Genomic DNA, 24,990 nt, shown 5'->3' with positions numbered 1-24,990 from the left:
TTCCTGCTGGAACTCAGCACAGCATGATCACAACTGCAGTAAAAAATGTCTCAAATGGAACTAAAAGCCTTAGGAAGTGGCACTGATATAAAACCAGGCATACCTCCAATCAGCAGTAGAAGCACCATACCAACATCTAGTCCCTTCCGGGCTACTTGCACAAGTCTGAACAGCCAGTCCAGCAAAACAAACAGCACTGTCAATGAGAAGCCGTTCCAGCCAGCCCCTGCCACTGTGAGAACGACACAACCATTTCCTACACAGTGTGCACCCCAGAAGAGAGCTGTGAGAACAGGACTCAGCCACAAGACGCTTGGTCCTAGGGGTTGGCAGAGAGCAGAGGTTTTTCAGTCCATGCAGTGCTTCTTCGCTGGACAGCAACAGAGCAAACAGGTAGGAGGCAAAGTCCAGAAAGTGGACAGTGGTTACAGTAGACCTCCTGAAACACTGACTGACCCTCCTGGTCAGGAAAAAGCTGAAGAAAAGCCACCCCCTGCACCCACCATAGCCACCAAACCTGTTAGAACTGGACCAGTTAAACCTCAGGCAATCGAAATGGAAGAAATAAAGGCTCAAAAATGTGGTTTATTGCAAGGGTTGGGGAAGGGGACGGGTAAAGAGGGAGAATGAGGTCAGATAATGCCAGCAGCCACGGGTAAAATGGTCTGGGACAGTATCCTGCCCAGAGCTTGGAGGTGCACAAGGGACGTAGGAGCAATTTACAGTGACACACAGCTGCTGCCCCAGGAAAACGAGGCTTTGCCAGCTCGCCCCTACTATGTAACATGCACTCCGGATGGCCATGCATCTTCAACCAGAATTTATGCACGAATATGTGCACACATTCCTTGAGTGCATATAATTTAGAACTAAAATCCTTATGGTTAGATGACACACCAGAAATATGAGAGAAATGACACCACAGAGGAATAGCTCAGCCTGAACAATGTGGTCTCAGCTAAGACATCAGATGTGGTTTCTTTGCTCCCTGTGTTCTTTGGATATGGCGGTAGCATTTGTAGGCTTGGTGGTGAAAACATAAGATAACTGGTAGAGGAGCCTTATTTTTTATTATGACAACTTGCTATTTTTGTAACATGGTGATTGAATTGAACACAATCAAAGTTCAGCAACTGATCTCCCCCTCTTCCTGGATGAGGGAAATATTGATGTCAGCATCCTTGAACATATCCAAGTGGGCAGTGTTTGGCTACTGCCTCTGTTTGAAATGATGCTGGGTTTGGATTGTGGCCTGAAGCTTTGAAGTTCTACCTGGCATCTCCTTTCTTCCATGGAGCTCTTCCCATTCAGACCTGACGGATTTGGTCAAATACTTGTTGAGTCTTGCTTGCCTCTCCTCGGTCATCTTTGTATGAATCCAGTGGTTGTTTTTTGTTTGTTTTTTTAAATGGGTTTTAACTGATGTTCATGAAGATCAGTGAGTACCTAGAACAGTGCCACTAAAGAAAGGAAATCCTATCCAAGAAGGTGCATTTCTGTGCCAGAGCTGTGTCATAACCAATCTTTGGGCCCTCTGCTGGAAAAGTAGAATCAAGTCTCGAATAATGCCTTTTTAATTATATCCTCCGGTATTAAAGATGTAGGACAGTACTGTATCCTACCCTTGTGAATTATCTTGTACCTGCTTTATGATATGTAGTAGTGACTGTGCTTTATCAGAGCTGTTTTTAATGAGGCTATTCTACAATGTTTTCTTTTCAGATGATGATTGAGAAGCCAATAAAAAAGATAGTGCCAGACACCACAACAGTAACAGAACTTTGCTGTTTTCTGGGGTTTTGTTTTTTATCTTTTTTTTTTTTTTTTTTTAAATGGATGTCTCTACATGACTGCAGAACCTGGAAAAGCTGTTGCTGCTATCAACGCATAACATATTGCTATTGGTCTCTCTCTCTGTCTTCATATATATACTCATATGTTATATACATAAAATTTGAATTTTTAGAAACGTTAGTGGTGCTCTCAACTTTGGAAGAAGTATCCCAGTTGTACCGTGTTTGGTTGGCATTTGTACAGAAATTAACAAGCATTTGGTCTAAACACATCAAACATTTTTCTCCATTTGTACAGGGGTAACACACTGTATTAAATATGTAAGGTCTTATCTACGTGGGTTTGGTTACAGAAACTAATAAAGTATACTCTAAATAAAAAAAAAGAGAGGCTTCCCTGGTGGTGCAGTGGTTGAGAATCTGCCTGCCAATGCAGGGGACACGGGTTCGGGCCCTGGTCTGGGAAGATCCCACATGCCGCAGAGCAACTAAGCCAGTGAGCCACAACTACTGAGCCTGCACGTCTGGAGCCTGTGCTCCGCAGCAAGAGAGGCCGCGACAGTGAGAGGCCCGCGCACCGTGATGAAGAGTGGCCCCCGGTTGCCTCAACTAGAGAGAGCCTGTGCACAGAAACGAAGACCCAACATAGCCAAAAATAAATAAATAAAAATAATTTAAAAAAAGAAAGATAAGGAGTGACAACTGATGCAAACAGGTTCCAAAGGTGGAGAACACAGAGGTAGGGACTGGCCTGGGGTAGGAAGAAGGAGCAGAAGGAGTGCAGGTGGGTAAGTGTATAGGTGGGGGCTGGAAAGTTAGGGAGACTCATCTTAGGGCTTCAGTTTTCTCACTAAGATAGGAAGAGTTGTTTTCTGCTGAGATGGAGGGCTTGGGGTTGGGTGGGTGGGTGGGGGTCTTGAAGAGGGCTGCGGAGGTTGGAGCAGTTCCTGAGGAGAATGGGAGAGATGGCCTACAAAGCACAAGGAAGATCCTTGATCTGAAGTGCTCAGCACACAGTTGAGTTTGGAGCCCCTGGTGCCATGATAGAATTGTGTGCTTTTTTTCAACAGAAGAGGAGGGTTGAGGTGGGTGATGGGATGCATCGGGTTTTCTCAGAAGAAGGAGGTAGAAGGTAGATGCTTTCAGGTCATCTGTGTGGTCTAGGCTGGGGGACAGAAAATGAAGGACTCGGGCCAGGAGCCTCAGGCTAAGGAACAGGTGTAGAGGGAGTGAGCGCAGGAGACTTACTGTTGGGGTCTGGGCTACTGGAGTTTGAGATTTCTGATGCGGGACAATTCTGACAAGGTTCCTGGATTTGGGAGAGTCTGAAGGAAATGAAACCAAGCCCACTGGGTTGAGGAGGTCTGTGAGCTGTGACTCAGTGCTGGACGAGCCAGGCTTCTCAGCAAGATGGCGGATGTGGAAGAGTGAGAAGGGCTGTCGGTCTTCGGTGTGAGCTTGGTGGTCGATGGTCACGAGGAACGTTGGAGGCTCATACAACCTCGTGGCAGAGGCTTTTGCAGGAAGGGGAAGAGTGAAGGTTTGGAAGTGGGGAGTGAAGAGGGGAGCACCCCCCTTCTTGACCTTGGGTCCGGTGGGGAGTGGGGATGTTGAGCGATCTCCATGAAGGGCTACAGGGAAGTGGTCAGACTGGGATCTGTCAGTTAGTACGTTGTCCAAGGAGGGGAGGGACTGAAATCTGAGCTTTGATCACATTTTGGGTCCTCAGAGGCTGGACTGCCCAGGGGGGTGCTTTTAATCAATGTGACCTTCTAACCAGAGGGGCCACCTTCTAATTTACCAAAGGCACCATAAGGCTAGTGGTGGCCTTGGGGAGTGGTGTCCTGAGCAGAGAGCTGGGTTTCATCTAAGATCACAGGGTGTAGGAAATGGGTCAGAGATGTAGGGGAGTTTACCAGTTAGTGGGGGCTTCAAGTGGCCCAGAGGGAAGGTTGGTGAGAGAGCGAAACAGAGAGATGGGGGGGAGGGGGGAGCAGCCCTGAAGTGTCCTGTGGAGCAGGGGTAACTGGAGGGGCTTTCACTGGGACGGTGACCGGGGATGGCAGGCTCTGAGGCATTAACAGACTGGCTGATTCCAAGGGTCCAAAGGGAAGCCACTAGCTTCCCAGGGCCAGTCTGCAGCTCCAGAAGGATCCCATTTGGATAGACTACTGTGGTCCTTGGACATCTACATCAGTGTCAGTATGCCTATTAAGAATGCATGTTCCTCGACCCCACCCCAGATCTAAGGGTGTGACACCTCTGTGTGCCATTATGCTCAGCGCCAATGTGATTCTTAAGCACCCCAAAGTCTGAGAACCCCTGACTGGGAGTCTTGGTGGTCTTGGGTGCACAGCGCATGGTGGTATTCAGTGAGGTAACGTCGATACAGCACCTGTGCAGGGCGTATCTGGACAATGACAGTTTTTACACACAACCCCTTGGTTGTATCGGTGACACGGTAGGTGTGTAGGCACCAGAAAGAGACTTGACTATTAGCTGATACACATGCCATCCAGAGGGTGGGACAGAATATTGCTTCACTTTTCCCTTCACAGCATCTCTCAGTCATACCTCTGGGGATCCCCTTCTTGCTCCGGTCTCCCCCTTTTTCTCTTCCACAGGCCTCTTAGTCTTTTCTATTCGCAGCCTCTCTCATGGCTGTGCTGCAATTCCGGGGCCCGGGTCATTCCTGAGGCTGGTGTATGGACCGTGAACAAGGCAGGGGTACCAACGGCCTACCCCCACTTCCTGCAATATGGTACTTTGCTAACAATTTACCTCTTGTCTCTTACTGAAGCTTCCTCAGAAGGGGGTGGAAGGGAGAAGGAAAGAATGAAGCTAGGGGAAAAAGACCCCTGCCCACCTTGTCACCAAATCTTACACTTTACCTGGGCTCCAGTCCCACCTTGGCAGCCAGTTCTTCCCAGACCTTCCAGCGTGCACGGATCTGAAACTCTCTTGAAATTCTAAGCAGAATTTGAATTAATTCAATTTCAATTCAACATCAGAATTTGAGTGAAGCAAATGTTTCTTTAGTTGTACTGGCCCTAGATGCTTTGGGCCATACAGATGATATACATCAGTCAACAGTAAAGGGAAAACTCTTGTGCCTTAGAGAAAAGAGAAAGGAGACCTTGCAAGGCTGGGTTTGAAACTGTCAGGAGTGGGGCTGAGAGATGGGCTGGAGAAAGTGCAGCAGGTGAAAGGGGGAAAAACAAGCCGAGAGGGCTTGTGAAATGAGCCTTGTTTGGCCTACGTGCAGAGGGGCTGGTTTCTTGAGTCAGATACTCAGAAGAGGGGCAGGAGATGATCACGAGGTCTGTGGGGCCTGGGAGGACAGGAACATCAGTAAGGTATGAGAAGGTGAAAAACAAGCAAGCAAGCTTGCAAACAAACCCCAGACCCTGAATCCCCCTGCACATTCAGCCACGTAAATGAACGGATAGAGGAAAATCCTAGGATCTGACGGCAGAAGGGAGGGTGGTGGTTACTTAATCAAACCAATCACTTCGTGCTCTTCATGTTAATTTACTGAATATTCCCATATACCCCTGGAGACGAGTGCCTGCCTGTGCTTCTGATGCTCTCAGGCATACAGTGGACTAATGGGGGGCAGGGGTGGGCAGGGCAGTAAGCAGAGGAAATGGCACCCTGCCACTATTTTACAAAAATGAATAATTGTGTAGGAATTATGAAATCATTCACTGACATGATGTGATGGGAGTGTGAGTAAGACACCATCCCTGCCCTCTGGGGCTCTCAGGTGATCCAGGAAGAGAGGCATGTGGACATGTAACAGTAGTTCAAGATTAACTCCCCAAAGCCGTGTTGGACATGGAAAGGCAGTTCTCTGAAAGAACAGGGAAGTGGGGAATTAAGTTCAGAACACCTTCTTGTGTGTTGTTTCTTTTCTCCTCCCCAACAAGATTGCAAGTTCTTGGAGGACAAATCTTGTACCTCCCTTTGTGTCTCCCACGATACTCTACATGCCTGGGGTTAAGCACAGAGTAGGTGCTCAATATTTGCTCCCTCCTATCCATTTCCATGCCTGCAGGGCTTAAAACATGCTCTTCATGTGTTAGGTACTTGGTTTTCTTAAATGAATAAAATTAATTTTCCCTCTCTTTCATCCCATCCCTTCATTTCTCTCCTGTCTTCCAAGGATTTGTACAATAAACGATTATTAAGATGAATCATGAAATGGTCAATGATATTAGAAGTTCAGCTTCATTGATAAGAAATTTCACCTATAATATCAGCAAAGATGAATAAAAATAATTCCCAACATTAATGAGGCTGCAGGTAAATGGAGCTTTTGCAAATTATCAAAGGGAGAAAAATTGTTCAGTTTTTTGGGGGAAGGCAGACCGATACTCTTTGTCAGTAGCCTTAAGCATGGACGTATCCTTTTGCCTAGATGTTCAATCTCTACGAATTTACCCTAAGGCAAAAATTACTGCTGAGAGGAAAGAATTATATGGAAGGAAGATAATCAGCATTCTTCATGGTAGTGAAAGTCAAAAACATCTTAAGGGACTGTATGATTAGTATCTTGAAGCAACCTATAATAATGTGGTAGAAAAGTATTTGAAAAATGGGAGCATATTAAAGATAGATTAAATTTTAAAATATCACAAAAAAAACCAGCTCAGAAAGCTAGAACAATAGGCATTCTGGAATTCTGGTTTGTTCCTTACTGGCTGTGTGGCCTCAGGAAGGTTACTTGGCCTTTTTTGCCCTTCGGTTTTCTTTTCCGTAAATTTGAGCCGTGGCTGTTTTCTTTGCAGGGTTGCTGTAAGGACTGTTGATGTGTACATAGAGCACTTGGTTCTGAGCCTGATGCGTAGCAGATGCTCAGTTAGTGGTGGCTTTTATTACCCAATTTCTGCTTTAAAAAAAGACAAGACGTATACTTGCATGGTGAAAGAAAGACCAGTAGAAATTACAGCAAAGTGTTAGCAGTGTTGTCTCTGACTGGTGATATTGTAGTGATTTTTCTTTCCTTCTTTGGGTTTTTCTCTTTTACCAAATTTTCTACAGTGAACATTATGGAAATGATATTAATATTATAATCAGAAACAAAGTGCTTAGAAAAGAAATGGCCCTGGGCTTGTATTAAAAAATAAAAGAATTAAAGAGATGAACTACTGATTCATCTATGGTAGGATTATAAGAGCCCTTAGGGATCATTTGTTTAACTTCATTTTACAGCTGAGGAAACTGAGGCACTGAGAGGGAAATATATAGGATAAAACATAAATTAGTAGCAGGTGTCACATTTCCTGAGCCAGTGCTTTTCCAACTGCACTCGTCTGTCTTTGAGGACCTGGGGCTCAAGAGAGGGGTGGCTTTAGCCCTGGATATCCCCCAAACCTCTGGAGTCACCAGTAGAATCTGGAATCTCTAAAATCTTCTGAATCTCCTGGGGAGAGACTTCTGTGTCCTCTCCTCTCCCCATGCAGAGTAGTGTCAGATAGGGTCCACTACTGGGATTTACTACTTTCTACCATCCAAGTTTGAACAAATTCCTTCTCCAAATTTCCTGCATCGGCAGGCGGACTCTCAAGCACTGCGCCACCAGGGAAGCCCCAAATTCTATTTTTTTATTCATTAAATGGAGACAGTGATGTCACTGGAAATGTTTGGCATAATGTCCAGGCCAGCCCTCTCTCCAGGGGGCCAGAGCCGTCTGTTTATTGACACATGTGTGTTCTGCTAGTACGTCCAACCCCTTGTGTCTAAAATGGAATTATTGTCTTTCCTGTTTCTCCTCCTGTATTCCACCTTGGAAAATGGCAGCACCAGAATCCAGGGTGTCATTCTCCACACATCCTACTTTTTTAAAACAAAGAACAACCCCCCCAAAACTTTATTTATTTATTTTTAAAAATTTTAATTTTATTGGAGTATAGATGAGTTACAATGTTGTGTTAGTTTCAGGTGTACAGCAAAGTGATTCAGTTATACATATACATATAGTCATTCATTTTTAGATTCTTTCCTCATATAGGTTATCACAGAATATTGAGTAGAGTTCCCTGTGCTATACAGTAGGTTCTTGTTGGTTATCTATCTTATACATAGTACTGTGTCTGTGTTTTCATCCCAAGCTCATGATTCCCACCCTGACCCCGTCACATTTACCCTTTGGTAACCGTAAGTTTGTTTTCGATATCTGTAAGTTTACTTCTGTTTTGTAAATAAGTTCACTTGTATCTTTTTTTAAAGGTTAGATTCCACATATGAGTGATATCATATGATATCTGTCTCTCTCTGTCTGACTTAGTATGATAATCTCTAGGTCCGTCCATGTTGCTGCAAAGGACAATATTTCATTCTTTTTTTATGGCTGAGTAGTATTCCATTTGTATATGTACCACATCTTCTTTATCCATTCATCTGTTGGTGGACATTTAGGTTGCTTCCATGTTTTGGCTATTGTAAACAGGCTGCAATGAACAGTGGGATGTATCTATCTTTTTGAATTATAGTTTTCTCCAGATATATGCCCAGGAGTGGGATTACTTGATCATATCTTCTAACCCCTTATTGATTAGTTAAGTCTTGCTGATATAGCCCATGAACAACTCACATTCATGCAATCAGTACTGATTAGCATAAGGCACTCTCCATCTGCATAGTGGGTGGATAGGAGGAAACAGGAGGATGAACTAAACTGTCCTCGAGGAGCTTATCCTTGGGAGAGGGTTTAAGGTACATAAACAGCTGTAAAATCAGGTAGAGAGGGATGGTCACCATAAACAAAGGAAGATAGTGGGATGTGGGACTTGAGATGAAGGGGAGATCAGTTCTAGTGGGGGCTTGGTGGCAGAGAAGAGGACGCACTTGATCTGGACTGAGGACAGTGTAGGATTTGGATATGTATGAAGGCACAGTGAGGAAAGGACCAGGGGTTGATCAGGGAGGAGGAGGGTGATAGTGGGAAACAGATGAGGAAAGCAAGGCTAGTGTGAGCCTGCAGAAGGCCTCGACTTCATATACAGGCTTCCTAACTGCAGAGCCCAGGACTAGAGGAGCCATAGGTCTGAGGGACGGGGCAGAGAATATTCCAAGGACATCATTTTCATTCCTTGGGGATGCCGGTGCAATATATTTAATTCATTCTATGAGACTCATTGAGTCCTACTCTGTGACAAGTACTAGGCTAGGTGGTGTGAAAGATACCCCTGCCCCTGTGGACCATACAGTTTAGTGGTACAGACAGGCAATTAAGAAGTAAACACATTAATTGCAAACTATGATATGTGTAGGCAGAAGCAGATTCACCCGAAGCTAATAGTGCTTACCCTTCAAGGTCTCTCCCTTGCACGGGGGCCTAGATGTTTTGAATTTGTGGTTTTGTAACCTTCTTTTTCAAGTCAGCCTTCCACGTGGCATGAGCTTCAGTTCCCATAGAACCTGGATGTGCCTGGTGCTCTGGATAGAGACTAAGGAGGTAGGGAAGAAGCCTTCTCGGATGGGCATGTCACCAAGAATCTCAGTGCAGGCTGCTCAGCACACGCTGTCCTTTGTCACCTCTTACTCTACATCCTGCAGGTGTGACACCGAGAGCCTCCCTCTTCCTCGTGTGGCTGCGCTTTGGCTGCACCATCCTTTTCTCTGTTCCTCTAAATTCTTTCGCAGCTCAAGGCCTCCCACAAGCTTCCACCTGGAAGCCCTTCCCTCAGTTCCTTGAATTGCAGGTTCCTTTTTGGTTTTGTTTCAGGTCTCCGGGTTAATGTCCCTCTGTCAGGGGTGATGGGAAGTGCTCCACAACCTTGCTAATACTTGTAATTGTCGTGCTTTAAGTTTGCAAATTTGGTGTGCATCAGTATCTCATTGTTTCAAGGAATATTTCCTTTATATAACATTTATAGTATGGCCATTTTGGCTTTCTCTTCTAGAAGCACCTCTTCATAACCTTTGCTCATTGCTCTATTTGGTTGCTCGTCATTTTCTTATTGGTCTGTAGGAGTTCTTTACAGGTACTGAACATTTGTTGATTGTATGTATTATATTGTTTCTCAAAATGTGAGTTGTTGTTTACCTTTCGTTATGGTGTGTTTTGCTACGTATGCATTTTTAATTTTAACGTAGTCACATCTATAATCTTTTCTTCTATGGGCAGTGTTTTTGTTTTTTTGAGTCTTTTAAAAGGAATTCTCTCCTTTCATGAAGTATTTTTTTTTTTTTACATCTGTATTGGAGTATAATTGCTTTACAATGGTGTGTTAGTTTCTGCTTTATAACAAAGTGACTCAGTTATACATATACATATGTTCCCATATCTCTTCCCCTTTGCGTCTCCCTCCCTCCCACCCTCCCTATCCCACCCCTCCAGGCGGTCACAAAGCACTGAGCCGATATCCCTGTGCCATGCGGCTGCTTCCCACTAGCTATCTACCTTACGTTTGTTGGTGTATATATGTCCATGCCTCTCTCTCGCCCTGTCACAGCTCACCCTTCCCCCTCCCCATATCCTCAAGTCTGTTCTCCAGTAGGTCTGTGTCTTTATTCCTGTCTCACCCCTAGGTTCTTCATGACATTTTTTTTTTCTTAAATTCCATATATATGTGTTAGCATACGGTATTTGTCTTTCTCTTTCTGACTTACTTCACTCTGTATGACAGACTCTAGGTCTATCCACCTCATTACAAATAGCTCAATTTCGTTTCTTTTTATGGCTGAGTAATATTCCATTGTATATATGTGCCACATCTTCTTTATCCATTCATCCGACGATGGGCACTTAGGTTGTTTCCATCTCCGGGCTATTGTAAATAGAGCTGCAATGAACATTTTGGTACATGACTCTTTCTGAATTCTGGTTTCCTCAGGGTATATACCTAGTAGTGGGATTGCTGGGTCATATGGTAGTTCTATTTGTAGTTTTTTAAGGAACCTCCATACTGTTCTCCATAGTGGCTGAACCAATTCACATTCCCACCAGCAGTGCAAGAGTGTTCCCTTTTCTCCACACCCTCTCCAGCATTTATTGTTTGTAGATTTTTTGATGATGGCCATTCTGACTGGTGTGAGATGATATCTCATGGTAGTTTTGATTTGCATTTCTCTAATGATTAATGATGTTGAGCATTCTTTCATGTGTTTGTTGGCAGTCTGTATATCTTCTTTGGAGAAATGTCTATTTAGGTCTTCTGCCCATTTTTGGATTGGGTTGTTTATTTTTTTGTTATTGAGCTGCATGAGCTGCTTGTAAATTTTGGAGATTAATCCTTTGTCAGTTGCTTCATTTGCAAATATTTTCTCCCATTCTGAGGGTTGTCTTTTGGTCTTGTTTATGGTTTCCTTTGCTGTGCATCATGAAGTATTAAAGAGATATCCTTCTGTATTTTCTCCTGAAGTTGGGAAGCTTTACATGTCACCTTTGGGTCTAGAATTTACCAGAGATTTATTTTTGTGACTGTGGGAGATAAGAATCAAATATTTTTCCATATGGATAACCAGTTACATCAAAATCATCCCATCTCCATGGATCTGTAATGCCAGTGATGGGAGTGGGGTGGGGTATTTTGATAGAAAGATAGGGAAGCCCTCTCTGACGAGGGTACATTGAGCAGAGAGCTGAATAAATGAGGAATTGAGTGAACCATGCAGTTATCTGGGGGTGCTTCCCTTAGGCAGAGGGCAAAACAAGCACTGATGTCCTGGGGTGAAGCACCCCCAGTGTTGGAGGGAAAGCAAGGAGGCAGTGCTGTGGCCAGGAGGCTGGGATGAGAGGAAGCATGGCATGCTCACTGCACGCCAGGCGAGGTCATGAAGGAGCTTGTAGATCACAGTAAGGGCTTCGAACTTTGGCCGCCACTGGAGGGCTTTGAGCAGGGAGTGACAGGATCAGATTTATGTCTTTTAGTGATCACGTTGGCTGCTACACGAAGACAAAACTGTCACGGGGCTAGAGATCACTTAAGAAGCAAGAGATGACGGCAGCTTGGGTCCTGGTGGGAGGAACAGGGAGGGTGGAAGCTGTCAGATTCAGGGTGTGTTGTGAAGGTTGAGTCAAGAGAGCCTGCTCACGGACTGGATGTGGGGTGTGAGCAAAAACCCAGTAAGACCTCCTCACTATTCCCTTCACCCTCTTCTGAAACTCCTACTTGTATGTTTGTTAGACCCTCATATAGTCCATCCGCCATCTTAACTAAACTTTCCTACTACCTTTGATCTCTTTGTGCTCTGGCTGCATTCTGGGTGAATTCTACAGTGCCTTCTTTCAACCTACTAATTTCCTCTCTGACTGTGATGAGTGTAGAGATTTTGTGGCTGCTGAATTCTAAATTCAATCACTATGTTTTTCATTTCCAAGATGAAAAAATTTTTTTCATATCTACCTGTTTTGGTTTCATAATTATTTTTGTTCTCTTTGAAGTAGATATTGAGAGGTAAAAATGGGTCTCTCTAGGACTGACCCCCCTCACAGATGGGCCTCCCAGAAGTGGAGCTGGCTTCCCGCAGGAATCCATGGGAACTGACCCAAGGGCTTATGACAGTTGATCTTGATCAACAGCAAGGACTGGGTACCAGCCCCATGCCCTCACTCCCCCATCATGCCTGGAGAGGGGGGCTGGTTCTTCCGCAGCTATGAATCCCCAGCACTAGGTCGCTAACGCATTTAGCTACAACCACTCAGCTTGGACCTTGGTCTCAATGAAAAGGGATTAGGCTGGTGCTTCTTCCCATCAAGAACACTGAGCCCAGGTTCTGCCACGTCCTACTGCTGTTGCATCCCAGCCTCTGATTGCTTTGGAAAGAGGCCCAGCCTTCTCCAGTCAACAGCTGAGAGTCAGGGTGCCTCTCCTACAGTCTCAGGTCTGGCCATGCTAGACCTCTCTGTGCGGCCCTAAGAGAAAAGGGCATGGGGACCTGCTCCTCTCTGTGATTTACTGCAGTGGGTGCCGCTCCAGCGGGCCAGTGCGTGTGCTACTTGGTCATTGCCTTTGTTTGCGTGGCAGACGTTACACCTTCATTTATCTCTGGAACTTCCTCAACATACTTAAATATGTCTGTTACGTTGCTCGCTAAAACTGGTTTCATCTGGATTGGGTCACGTTTGGATTATTGATGTTTTTGGCTGTTATGCTTAGCATTCCATTTCTTCATGTGTTTTGTAATTTTAGATTTGCAGGTCCATTTGGAATAGGAAGCTTTTGGATTTTTTTTCTTTCTCCTATGTGTTCAACCCTACCTGTCTAAAGGTGTTGTGGTTGGTTCCTCTTGGCCCCCTGAACCTCTGGTTGGTCCAGACACAGGCCTTATACTGCTGGCTGGTGGTTGGAGATGGGGATGGCATGGTGGGCCATCTTAACTTGGTTCCTGGAAGAAAGGCTTTGTCCTCCAGTTCCCTGGGCCCACGGCTTCCTAGGAAGTTGTTGCCCCAGGCTGCACTTGGCCACAGTTTTTGTCAGCTTCCTTTCAGGATTAGGGGCGACCTACCCAAAGCTGAATCTAAGCAGCAGAGCGCCTCCAGGCCTTCCTCTCCACGCCCTCGGCGATCCCACAACATTAAACCTGGAGTTCTGGAGCCTGTCCAGTCCTGCTGCGGCCTCCACAGGGTCACCTGGAGTGGTTGTCAGGGACACCAAGCCGAGAGTGCCGAATTTTCCATGACTTCCTGGTTGAGTGTCATCCGGAAGTACTTTGTGTAAAACGTTCACCAGCGGAGAGAAAGGGCAGGGGGAGGGGCGCACAGGACGGGCTGGTGAAATACATGGAGAAGGCCCAGAGGGGCCTGCCCGGCCAGCCTCAGGACCGGGGCTCGCGTGCCGCGGGTGGAGTGACCTGTGTGACCCTGAACAGGTGTCCCGACCCTTGTTGTTGTTGTTAGAGCTGAGGCCCCTGACACTCTGCTGGCTTCCAGACCTGGCACCCAGGAGCCTCAAGCTTCAGCTCTGCTCACTTGTCATCCAAGGAGATGTTTTTCAGTCCAACTATATCTTTTGGCTTTCCTTTTTTATATTTTGCAAAGTGTTTGGAGCAGCAGGGATGGAACAAAGCTGGACTCGTTGTGCTATCCTGACCCAGTCGGTAGTCTTTTAGTCCATGGTGGGCACGGTCTCAGGTGTGGCTCTGAAAACCTCAGTGGGATGGCTTCTCTCAGAGCAGCCACGCCCACTGGTGGCATGTGGTAGTGTAACTGACAAAGTTAGACTACTGTGGACTCAGAGACTCAGAGACTATGAGACCAACCTCCTACACAGCGCAGGCATCCCCTCTACACTACCTCCAGAGGTGGTCAAGGCCAGCTGGATTAGCTCACTGTCCATAATCCACTCCACATTGGCACAGCTCTGTTTTCAAGGAGTCCTTCTGGTATTGAGCATCTGTTTCTCCCTGTAGCGCTCACCCACGAATGCTATTTGCCATTTGAAGCAGCACTGAGTAGGTATGCCCCCTCTGCATTCCCTCTCAGCTGTTTGAGGGCAGCAGTAGACTTTTCTTCTCCTGGCTCCCTCATTCAACCTCCGTCTGCCCCACCTGTCGTGTTGTCTTGCTCGGCAGGAACTCTGGGTTATCACATGGACTTTGTAAAACACCACCTGGCCTTGACCAAAGTGGACAGACAGACATTTAGTCCCTGAGAGTATGCTGCCTCCTGATGTCTCTAAAAGAGGAAGACGGAAAATGGATTCCCTCACATCATCTGGTCTCAGCTAAGAATCCTCCCTGGTAGGTAGCCAGCTAAGGCATATTTCACAAGGAAGCATCTCCCTCTAGTGGCCACCAGGGTGTATCTCAAGATGCTGTCCTCCCTTTCCTAGCTCTTTGGTCCATGAGGATTCCCTTATAAGGTTAAGAAGAGCCACTGAACTGTGGGTGGATCAACTGTAGACTGCAAAGCCCCCCAACTGACTTTTTGACTAAAATGAACTGATTTTGCAGTGGTGACTGGTGAGGGTGAGAGAGCTTGGCTTCAGTTTCCATGTTTCTCATAATTTCCTAAGCCAAAATTTGCAAATGGTTATACATATGTTAATATTATTCCCAGAAACTCCAGAATAATTGTTCTTCTTTTAGGTGGCTTCCTTAATAATTGGCTCCTTTCATGATTTTCTCTGCCTGTCCCTACTTGCTAAGTGGTTTAGTCGAATCCTTTTAGTTGCAGTAAACAGACTCCTTTACACCTGCATCTCAGCCACCTTGCATCTACCGGGTCCTCGAAAGGATCCCACATGGCTCTGGAATAGGGGGTCCTTCCCACTCAGGGGACACGTGTGCATAGGTTTGCCATATAGAAAATGTTGGAGGGGGGAGTGGGAGAAAATAAACAGCTATTGAACACTTTCTATACTCTAGGTGCTATGGTGTTTCATATACATTGTTCATATTTTTTCATCAAGTCTGTTGTAACTATTATTATTCCCATTTTACAGGTAAGGAAACTGGGCTGAGAGGTTCCACCAGGACTGCTGCAAGTTGTATATTTTCATTCTCTAGGAGATGCTCTTCACTTTGTAGTTAAAGCGGCATGTTGGTTAGAGGTGGGGCCAGTAAGTCACTTGCCCAAGCCACACAGCGAGGGAGGGGCAGAGCCGGGATCCAAACCCAGGTCTGAATGACTACACAGCTAATGCTCTTCCTGCTGCATCATTCTCTTGGGGACCCCATAGGAGTAAAAGCAAATGAAGTTAGCTTTTTCCTTCTCCTTAGAGAAAGTTCCGTTTACATATTCTGAAATCAAGTGCAGGAAATATGGAATTTTATCCAAAATGAGAGCCACCTCTCAGAAGGAAAAATGAGCATCTACTATGCGTGACACCTACTACTGTCCCAGGTGTTGGGTTATCAGCAAGACTCAGATCCCGCTGGAGGCTGTGCTGGGCTGGACTGGGAGTGGAATGATATGCCTCCAGGGTATGATGGAGTCAACCTGAAAACCGAATTTAGTTCCACGTCAGAGTTTCCCTACCCACAGAAATGTGGTTTTAACTGGTCTGGCATGAGACTCAGCATCTCAGTTTTCTAAAGCTCCCTGGGTGATTCTACTGAACAGCCAGGGCTGAGAAGCACTGATCTAGTCCAGCCCCTCATTGTAGAGAAGGAGGGAAAATGTGCCCAGAGGCCAGTGACTTGCTTGAGACCACTTGCTGATTAGTGTTGCTACTGAGTGTGTGCTGGCTCCTACTGGATCCTCTGCTGTGCCGGGAGGGGACAGGGAAGGGATGGGTCACCTGTTGGAAGAGGGAGGCCATAGTTGGTGCAGGATAGGCACTTACACGTGCTCAGTGCGTGCTTTTAACCATCATGTCATATGAAGTTGATCCTTAGAGGGCATGATCACTGTTGTGAGCTAGAACCAGATGTGACTCATGCCAGGAAACCGCTTGCTCTTATTAGTTAGGGCGAAAGGAAAAGCTTTTGTAAGAAAAACACCCAAGAATACCGTGGCTTAAAGAACATTGAGGTTTATTTCTCTCTCATTCAACAGTCTATGGTGAATAAATGAGCTCATTTATTCCACAAGGGCATTCAGGAACCTGGAACCATCCCTAGGGCGTTAGCCAGAACTGCTGCCTAAAGCTGGCATGCAGGCACTTATGGGTTCCAGAAAGAACACGAGGAGCATGTGGATGTATTTGAAGTGGCCCATCACATTTGCTTCTTTTCCAATGGTGAGAATTTAGTCCCATGGAAGCAAGGGGCATTGGGAAAAGTATTCCCTTCCTGTAGCCAGTGCCCAGCTACAGTTCTATTCCTATAGTACAAGGAGAAAGATTTTAGTGACCAATGAGTGTCTCCATGGTAGCCTTCAAGGGAATTTAATCCTGGTGTCCTCTTTCAATCACTCTTCCAGTCAAGAAGCATTTTCGAGGACCTCTTATGAGTCGCGCAGGCATGGGAGATGGGAGCACAGAGCAGGGGCGACTAGGTTGGATATTTTAAGTCAGGGAACGTTCCCTAGAGACAGAAATGTTTGGACTGAGTTTTGAAGATGAGTAGGAATTGCAAAGAAGGATATGCCAGGCGGAACACAGCTGTGCAAAGGCCTGGAAGTAGATGGAAGTGGATGGGACGAAGGTTTGAATGCACCAAAGTGGCTGGAGGAGGGCTAGAGAGAACTCTGCAAAGCCAGACCATGTGGACTCCCATTTTGAAGCCAAAGAGTGCAAAGTAACCTTATTTTCTTTCTTTCTTCTTTCCCTTTCCTTCCTCTTTCTCTCTCCCTCCCTCCTCCCTTCCCTCCTTCCTTTTTCTTTCTTTCTTTCTTCCTTTCTCTCTCCCTCCCTCCCTCTCTTCCTTCTGTTGACTGAAATAAAAATGCACAACATGAGAGCTGTGAGATTTGGGTTTATTTGGGGACTTACTGAGGACTATAGCCGGGGAGATGGCCTCTCAGATAGCTCTGAGGAACTGCTCTGAAGAGGTAGGGGAAGGTCAGTAGATACGTGATTTTGGCGAAGGGTTATGTGCAATCAAGCACACATCTTGGTAGAAGGTTACTGTTAATCACAAGGAATAGATATCTCAGTTAAAGGTTTTAGTGCTTTTCTACATACAGGAAGATGCAAGAATCTGGGTTCGTGAAATTTTCTCCTGAAAATGTCTAACTATCTGAGGGCCTGTTCTGCCTGCTTTCCCTGAGCACAGCGTGCCTCATTCCCGATCTTTGCCCTTAATTCCTTTCAGGGTGTATGTAGGTGGAACTGGATGGTGGGCAACAGGGTTTGTTTTATCCTTTCCTCCTTCCCTCTCTCCCTCCCTCCCTCCCTTCCTTTCTACAGTACATCTCCAGGACTTATTTACTTTATAACTGGAAGTGTGTACCTTTTGGCCACCTTCACCCATTCCAGCCCCCTCCTCCCACAGCTTCAGGCAGCCATCAGTTTTTTCCCTGTATCTATGAGTTAGTTTTGTGTGTGTGTCCTTTTTATTTTATTTTATTTTTTTAGATTCCACATATAAGTGAGATCATGCAGTATTTGTCTTTCTCTATGTGACTTATTTTGCTTAGCATAATGCCCTCATGTTTCATCCATATTGTCACAAATGGCAGGGTTTCCTTCTTTTTAGGGCTGAATAATATTCCATTGTATATATATATATACCACATTTTCCTTATCCATTCATCTGTCAGTGGACACATAGGTTATTTCCATATCTTGGCTATTGTAAATAATGCTGCAGTGAACACAGGGATGCAGATATCTTTTTGAGGTAGTGATTTTATTTTCTCTGGATATAATCCCAGAAGTGAGATTGCTGGATCATACGGTAGGTAGTTCTAGAACCTCCTCACTATATTTTCCATAGTGGCTGAACCAAGGATTTCCTTTTCTCCACATCCTTATAGCACTTATTTCTTGTCTTTTTGCTAATAGTCATTCTAACAGGCATGAGGTGATAAGTCATTGTGGTTTTCATTTGAATTTCCCTGATGATTTGCAAACTTTCAACTGCTAGTTTTTTGTTTGTTTGTTTTTTGAATTTTCTTGGCCACCACGTGGCATGTGGGATCTTAGCTCCCCAACCAGGGATCAAAAGTACACCCCCTGCATTGGAAGGGGGGAATCTTAACCACTGGACGCCAGGGAAGTCCCTCAATTGATAGTTTTGAGGAGCGAATTCACTGGCATCTACATGTGAAAAGGAACTTGCGTGGGATTGGGCCCCTAACTCTTAAGAGACTAAAAGGAACCTGAGCTGAGCTTTATTTTTTTAAAAAAATTATTATAGCATTTTATAATCACATCCCTTTCTTTTTTTTATACATTTATTTATTTTATTTTTGGCTGCGTTGGGTGTTTGTTGCTGTGTGCTGGCTTTCTCTAGTTGCAGCGAGCGGGGGCTACTGTTTGTTGCGTGGGCTTCTCATTGCAGTGGCTTCTCTTGTTGTGGAGCTTGGGCTCTAGGCACATGGGCTTCAGTAGTTGTGGCTCGCGGGCTCTAGAGTGCAGGCTTAGTAGTTGTGGTGCACGGGCTTAGTTGCTCCGGCATGTGGGATCCTCCCCGAACAGAGATCGAACCCGTGTCCCCTGCATTGGCAGGCGGATTCTTAACCACTGTGCCACCAGGGAAGCTCCCTGATCTGGGCTTTTGACACTCCCCACCCAAGGTTATTTAAGGATCAGCCAGCCTTTGGGAAATGTACTGTTTTCTGATATCATGAGATGGTCTTGCCCACGCACTTCTGGACTACAGGGTGGGTGGGAGTGGTGCCCCCTGGAAGGGGTGGGGTGTGAAAGGGGGCAATCCAGGGCACACATTGGTTTCGGGAGGAGGCCTTAGACTGGGGTGAGGCAATATCTCTCGGACTCAGACTCCAGAGCGTGGAGGTGCCTGGCATGTTTCTGGTGATGGGAGGTGGGTGACAGCTGGCCCTGTGAAGGTGGGTGGGCAGAAGGTGGGAGGCAGGTGGGTAAGGGGCCTATGTAGGTCCTTCTGTACCTCCAGTCCTCTGGGAAATTTATGGTAAATGTAGCTGGTCTCAGGCATGCTGTGTGGTGGATCCTACGGTAAGGACTGAGAAGCAGGGGCAGAGCAAGGCCCTTTCTCTAGTGGCCCGCGTGGCAGTTGTGGTGACACCCCCTGGAGGAAGCCCGGTGTTCCCCGCAGAGCCGTAAGCTCATGGGCTCCATGGGGGTGGCCTCCCGGGGAGGCTGGAGCTGCAGACAGGCCGACAGGTCGGTTGGCGGGGGCGTGGAACCTAAGCCTCAGGTGATCACAGTTTGGGAACTGGCTTTGCAGTTTCCGGGGATGAGGTCCGGAATATTCTGGTTATGCTTTCATATTCCCCTCCCAACTCTCAGGAGGGCCCCTCCTGATCTCAGGATCTCATTGATTGCGAAAACTCATTCTTTTTAGCAATTTTTTCTGAAGTTTTGGACTTCTGTTTCTCAGTTTGTGTTCGTGTCTGTGTTGCCTCCCCGCTGTTCTGTCTCTGTCTCTCATTTCTCCGCATGAGCTTGCCAGTCAGCAGTTGGTCACCTGTCTCCTGAGCTGCTGCCTTTTCCTCTCGTCACTGGCCACAGGGGGTCCCTGCAGGCTCCCAGGCCAGCCAAGCAGCAAGCTCATGATGAAAGGGGGGGCTCTGTTGTCCTGAGATGAAGCATCAGGGGCAGATCCTGATGACTGAAGCCCTGACCCCCAGGTCTCCTGGTGTTGGCAGGCCATTGCAAACTTTGCTATTAGGAGCCATCTCCTTTGTTCTTACATGTTTCTACTTTCTTGTTACCCAGTCTCAGGTTAATTGTTTTCTGACAATTTGTCTGGCAGGCTATTTTTGCGTCAGGGAGGCTGGAGTGGCTGCTGTGTGTGGAGGTGATGTCACAGACCCAAGAGGGAGCAATCGCAGTGTCACACAGTGTGGGGGGCCCAGTCCCTGACCCAGTCACCTACAGTTTGTTCTAAACAGTCAGTGATGCAGGCTCAGAGCCTTAGGAGCTCTCAGTAGCCTGTGGCCAAGCCTTTCCCAGGGTATCATTCTCTTGCTGTTTGTGGTTTTCAAGGGCCACCCTTCCAGTGCAGGGACCTCAGGGTACAGGTGCCTGTGTGCTGGGCTAGATGATCTTTGAGGTCTTGTCTAAGATCCTACGAATGCTGATAGCACAGAGACTAGAACAGGGGTGACAGATCTTCCCAACTATGTCAGAACATGTGGTCTGGGAATTCAGTAACTCACCCATCACAAATATTTACTGCTAAACTCTTTCTCTGTGCCAAGCATGGTGCTAAGGGCTGGAGATGCAATAGTGAATAAGCGTCTAGTTTGGTGGGGGAGACAGAGCTGCACACGCATGTAATTACAGTGCAAAGTGGTCAGGACCAGGATCCAGTCATTCGTGGGGTGTTTTTTTTTTTTTTTTTTTTATTAATTAATTTAATTTTGGCTGTGTTGGGTCTTCCGTGTCTGTGCGTGGGCTGTCTCTAGTTGTGGAAAGCAGGGGCCACTCTTCATCGCGGTGCACGGGCCTCTCACTGTCGCGGCCTCTCTTGTTGTGGAGCACAAGCTCCAGACGCTCAGGCTCAGCTCTGCGGTACGCGGGCCTCTCACTGCTGTGGCCTCTCCCATTGTGGAGCACAGGCTCCGGACTCGCAGGCTCAGCAGCCATGGCTCATGGGCCCAGCCGCTCCGCGGCATGTAGGGTCTTCCCAGACCGGGGCATGAACCCGTGTCCCTTGCATCCGCAGGTGGACTCTCAACCACTGCGCCACCAGGGAAGCCCTCGTGGGGTGTTTTGAGCACAGAGGAGGGGGTACCTGGCCCAGTGGGGTCTCAGGAAGGCTTTGCTGGAACAGGAATCAAGGGGATTGAGTCTGAAAGAAGAAGCAGGGGCTGGCTAGGCCAGGCAAAGGGGAGTGTAGAGGTGAGGAGAGGAAAGGTGAATTGTTTTCCTGTCTGAACCACCCAGTTTGATAGTGGTAAAAGCAAAGCATATGAGGAAGGGAGAGTGACAAAGCACAGGTCCCTTGATTTTAGAGGCCAAATTTTAATCTCCTCTCCTTTGTATGAGCGTCTCAAACTCAATGGCCAGCCACCCAGTGTCTGACCTGTGAGTCCCTTCACAGTTCCTGGGGGCATGTCGCGCAACCTAAAATTCCCTGCAGGGACTGCAGATGAGTGTGTCCTCATAATCCTTGCTTCACTCAGGGACTGTCTGAAAGGCAGGGCCCCTCAGTACCCAGTGCAGTGCAGAGAACACGGTGCGTGCCCATCAGATCCACAGATTGCATCTGTGTGTGTTGGCCCCCCTACCCGTCAGGGTGATCAACGGGAACTTGGCAGTTAGAGGCAGCCACCAGTTACAGGAGTCGTTAAGTTTACAACGGAACATGGGCCTGGCCAAAGATATGGCTGCCAGAGGCATCCCTCAGCCTGGCACCGTCAGGAGGAGGATCGCAGAGGCAAGACCTCCCCAGGGAGGGACACCTATGCTGGTCTCTACTGGAGATGGGTGCCGGGGCATCTACACGGTGAACTCCAACATGGGCCAGTTTCTCTTTTAAGGACTCTGGGGATTAACTCCCATGTTCCATTTCCTGGCGTTGCCACGGCCTTAGCTCTTCTGGGCAGATAATGGGAAATCCATGGGAGGCAATGTGATTTTAGGAAAAGTGGCCTTGGAGTCAGCTGGCCCTGAATTTGACTCTTAGCTCTGACAGCCTTGAACACTTAACTTCTCTGAACCTTGATTCCCTCATCTATAAAGTGGGGTTCATCATATCTGTTGTTTAGTAGCTGTTGTGAAGATCAAAAGAATTAGCACATGTAAAGCACATTCTTCATACCTTTACCTCTTGGAGCAGGGCAAGGTGGCTGCATTCATTCAGTAAACAATTACTGATTGTCTGCTTATTGCTAAGCATTGTTCTGGGTTCTGTGAAAACTAATGAACAAAAATCTCATAAAGCTCACATTCTGATGGGGAAGCCAGAAAATAAGTAAACCAACAAATAATTAAACAGGATAATTTCAGATAGTGATAAGAGGTACAAAGACAAGGAGAGAGGCTGATAGACGGTGATGTAGTAGGAGGCCCGAGGCGTCTTTGGGGTGTGCAGTGATATTTGAACTGAGACCTGAAGGCTGAGGGGGTGTCTTGCCTTGCCGGGACCTGCGGAAGGAAGAGCATTCAAGGCAGAGAAAACAGCAAGGATGCAGGAAATGTGCCGAGGAGGGCAAGCGCCTGGCTCATGCAAGGGAAGAAAGAAGGTCCTAGTAGTTCAAGCACTGTGAACCCTGGGGAGTGTGGTGTGAGATGAGATGGAGAGCAAGAGCTAAGCATGTTCCCAGACTCTGCTCCGGGGTGTCCTGGAGCCCTGTGATTAATTCACAGGGCTCCACGGGATGCTAAATGTTTAAGAGAACACTCAACGTCTGTTGGACTCCATGCAAACTACTAACTAGCTCAGGATAGCTCGCAGTTTCACCATGAGATTGCCCTACATGCTTTTTGATGACATATCTTTGTGAAGCTGGCTTTTCAGTGGTTGCTGTGATAAAAAGCAAGCACCATGGGCAAATCAGTGCAGAACAGGAAATGAAGGTGGCAGTGTCTAACGTGATTCCGAGTTTTGAGAGGCTGTGCACTGCCCAACCGGCACACCACACACATCCCGTTAGTAAGAGTTGCGGTTATTTAAGAATGAATTATTCCCTAATTTATATGTATTATTTTTTCTAACGGCTACTCAGTTATTAGGACATAAATACTTATTACGTGGTTTGGGCCTAACTAAATGAACAGAACCCTTAGGTATTTCTTTTGGCCTCAGAGGACTGTGAAAAAGATTTCTGAGCCTCTAAGAGCACTTTGAACAGAGAAGGCTGGAAACCCACCCCTGGGCTAGGTGACAGTGCTGTCAGTCACACCCTTCTCCTTCCAAGCCCTGGGCCTGATACTGGATGTTTGTCTCTTGACAGCCCCGGAGTGCTTGTTTGTGCATGAGAGCAGGTGACGGGAAAAGGTCATGTAGATTTTCTAACTGGGTGGGTCCCCAGTCTGCCTGCCATTTGGATCACCTGGGGAACTTTGTAAAAAGTTTCCTGTCCTCTGCCATGGAGATTCGAATTCAGGGGTGTCTGACGGAGGAGTCTGAGTTTAAAAGCCTCTGCTCCAACCCGCATTCTTTAGGCAGCCAGGAAGGCCCAGATCTGCGGGGTCCTGGTTGTTTTCGGGTGTACTGGGGGCCAGGCTGTGGCCCGGGGAAACGTGGTGGCATTTCCGGATCTCCAGGCGGGGAAGGGGCGCGGGCAGCTGCGTCACAGAACGCGGGGGAAGGTGGGTGCTAGCCGCGCTCATCCCCGCATCCATTGCGGGTGCGCAGCGGGAGTGGCCCGAAAGGAAGACGCCTCTGCGGGGTGGGTCCTCACCCTCCCAGGCCCAGGGACCACGGACTTCCCCGCCCCCGCCGCGAACGGCCGGATGCCTAGGGAGGGTTTCCGGGGCGGGGTGGGAGAGGGAGAGGGCTGAGTGCAGCTGGGAGGGAGGCGGCCGAGAGGTGGCAGCAACCGCCTGCCCGCAGCCTCCGAGCCTCCAGTCAGGCCGGGCGGGGGTCGCGGAGACGCGGGCTGCTCGGGGACGCGCGAGTGGCTCGGGGATGCGGGCGCCAAGGCCGGCCGGGCTGACCCCGGTGGCGGGGGCAGGCGGGGGAGGAACCGCGGAAACAGACGCGGGGTGCCCCCAGCGACGGCCCGATGTCTCCCGGAGTCTGAGAGCTGGGGTTGGACCAGTCTGGTTACACCCTGGTTGAGTCTTTACACAGGATTTGTAGGGGTGCAAGACACTGAGTTACGAACAGCGAGATGAGCAACCACTGGCTCAATATGGTGTGATGCGAAGAATTTTTTTGGGCATGGGGGAGGGGTGGCAGGGATTAAAAATAACTCCCTTGCTGGTGTCTAAAATTCCACTGTTAGAGATGCATTCTTTTGTCTTGTCCGCTCCTCAAGGCCCTGGGAAGAATCAATGCATTAGATAGAACTTGAACTCTTTAGAATAAATCAATGACTTAATCTAATCTTTCTTCCTGGCAAGAGAAAAGCCCAGAATACTGAAGAAACAAAGAGGCGTGAAGGCACATTAATTGGTACTTGCTAATCACGCCCCAGAGACCAGGGCACTCCCTGGGAATGTTTCAGAACCATTTATGTTAGAGAAAAAGCAGCCCCATATCCACTTTATGAATGCTTTAGGGAGGATTAATGTGGTGCCAGCACAGGGTGATTAGTTCAGTGCGTTGCATTATTATTATTATTTTGTAAAAGAGGAAGCATCTGTACTAAGATTTTAATAAATTATAAAATTAATCTCTTCTTCTCTTTCCTTCTACCTTCTCTCTTTGAATTAGGGAAGTGGTATGGTATGGTGTGATGAAACTTTTACTCCAGAAATTCCTGGCTTGGAGATCTGCCTCTGCCACCCGCTTACTGGCTGTGTAATTCTGGAAAACAATCTCTCTGAGCCTCAGTTTTCGCTTCTGTAAAGCTGGAAAAATGGTACCTACTTGGATGGTTGTTGTGAGCATTAAATTAGATAGCACATGGAAAACATGTGGTGTATGTACTGATTCAGGCCCAAGTGATGTGTGTGTCACAATAGTCACCATGGAACACCTCCCTGTGGTCTGAAGTTTTGTATTTTTCTTTCTCTGTGACACCAGTGATGCTGTTGAACAAGGCTGTGCAGTTTGAGGACTGTCACAATTTACACAGACATGGGCTGTGGTGTGTGTGTGTGTA

The 24,990-nt window shown here is 47.1% G+C and overlaps 1 pseudogene; it reads left to right on the top strand.

Moving 5' to 3' along the window:
* Positions 1 to 21,755, top strand: part of LOC103071414 (protein PRRC2C-like) — a 23,862-nt pseudogene extending 2,107 nt beyond the window's left edge.
* The last annotated feature ends 3,235 nt before the right edge of the window (positions 21,756 to 24,990 follow it).

The sequence above is a fragment of the Lipotes vexillifer genome, unplaced genomic scaffold (assembly GCF_000442215.2).
Source record: "Lipotes vexillifer unplaced genomic scaffold, Lipotes_vexillifer_v1.1 scaffold785, whole genome shotgun sequence".
Classification (NCBI taxonomy): Eukaryota; Metazoa; Chordata; class Mammalia; order Artiodactyla; family Lipotidae; genus Lipotes; species Lipotes vexillifer.
This window is presented reverse-complemented; position numbering and strand designations above follow the sequence as displayed.